This window comes from Mandrillus leucophaeus, unplaced genomic scaffold (assembly GCF_000951045.1).
Source record: "Mandrillus leucophaeus isolate KB7577 unplaced genomic scaffold, Mleu.le_1.0 Scaffold56, whole genome shotgun sequence".
NCBI lineage: Eukaryota > Metazoa > Chordata > Mammalia > Primates > Cercopithecidae > Mandrillus > Mandrillus leucophaeus.
Genome location: NW_012106030.1, coordinates 4,563,943 through 4,566,054, shown reverse-complemented (window position 1 = coordinate 4,566,054; position 2,112 = coordinate 4,563,943).

The following is a 2,112-nucleotide window of genomic DNA, read 5'->3' as shown; positions in this document are numbered from 1 at the left end:
ATATATAATAATATATATTCATATATTTGGCAATATAGTAAAACTTGCAATATATACCTTTCATATATTCTAACCATCTCACACCTAGATATTTCTGCAAGAGAAAATAGAGTTTATACTCGTAAAAAGACTTGTACAGAAATGTTCATAGCACCTTTATTTGTATGGTCAGATACTGACAACCCAAGAGTTTATCAACAGGCGAAAACATAAACTGTAGTATAACTTCTTAATGGAATACTACTCAGCAGTAAAAAGTAACAAACTCTGACATGCGCAACAATATGAATAAATAACATATGCATTATGCTGAGTGAGAGAACCCAGATTTAAAATCCCTATATATTTTATTATTAGTTCAATTTATATAAAATTTAGATTGAGCTTAATTCAAATCTATATATCAGCTCATGGAGAAATACCATTTTAAATATATTAAATCTTCCAATGCATGAAATGTGAATTTCCTACATCTAAATATTATTAATTTTTCTCAATAGCATATTGTAATTTTTATGCATCTTTTAAGATCCCTTTTAGAATGTTATTGCTTTTTAAATTTTATTCTCTGTAGTTTTTACTGCTAATATTTTTTATTTTTATAACAGTATCAAACAACTATTTAAGTTCACACATTCATTCTAATGATTTATAGATTATTTTGTAAAATCTAGATACACCATCACAACACGTGTGTTTAGGTTTATTAAGACTTTTCATCATGAAAGTTGTTGAATTTTATCAAATGATTTTTCCACACTTTGGGGTATTCTTTTGATTAAGATTTCAGTATCTATTTTCAAAAAGGAGATGGACCTAAAAATTTTTTTGCTAGTAATAGTTCAGCTTTTGGAATGATCTCATTTTTTTTATTCTCTGAAAAATTATGTCTAAGGTTTTTGTTATTTATTCAGTACGACATTGTGTATATTGGGAGGCAACCAGAGAATAAGATTTTAATTGTAGATTATGTTCTATTAGTATATATAAAATTAGTTACATTTTCTTCTACTTTCAGAGGTGATAAACCGTATTTTTCTAGCAATTTATCCATTTCATCTAAATGTGTATTTTTTCACATAAGGTGTCTATAATATTCTTGTATTATATTTTAAATATCTGAGGGGTCTTTGATAATGTCTTCCCTTTTATTCTTGAAATTGATCATTAGTTTCTTCTCTCACAGGCTCACATACACGTTGTGGAACTTTTTCTTTCTCACTTAGTCTTTCTGTAGGTTGACCAATTTTAATTACTCATTTCAAAGAATCATATTTTGGCTATTGATTTTTTAAAATTATACTTTAGTCAATTCTGCTGTTATATATTTTTTCTTCCTTTTATTTTCATTGAGAGTAATTTATTGTTCTTTTTCTAATTTCTTGAAGTAGCTGGTTAGTTCACCAATTTTTGGCTTTCAATTTTCTAATACATGAATGCAAGACTACACATTTCCTTCTTAGCTTCAGCTGCTTCAAAATTTGATGTCTTTTTTTATCGTCAAATAATTTTAAATGTTTTTATTTCCTTTTAATTTCTTATTTGACCAGCAGCTTAACATACAAAAAGTTACTTTTTTATTAACTTTTGCTATTGATTTCTGTCTTAATTAGGGTCTTATCTCCGCAGGACTATAATTTTATCCTTCTTTTTCCACAGATTACCAAAATTCTTTCCTGATTTTTCTGTCTCTTGGTCGAGGTTCTCTGCGCAAGGCTTTGGATTCTAAGTCTTTTATCCTATAGCTACAGTCAGCAAATGCCCTGATTCTTCACACTACATTGTTCCCCTTTCTCAGAGATTGATTGTTTTCTTCCATCAAGTCTTGGTTGCCACAATAGTTCACCAAAATCTTTAAGCAGATCTTTTTTTCTGACCACATTCTTGGCTTTAATTGTTCTCAATGAGATCCTAGGTCTGGCTGAAATCTTAACCCAGAGTGGAAAGTGGAAGCTTTCCTATTTAATTTATATTCATAAATGGGTGTTCTTTTCTACAAAAGATCATCCTCAAAATTACCTATGTTTTACCCCCTTAAAACATAAAACTCTCTTTTCTAATTACCTTTTTGTTGTTAGTAATGGTCGATGTTAAAGTATTATTCAACTAGAC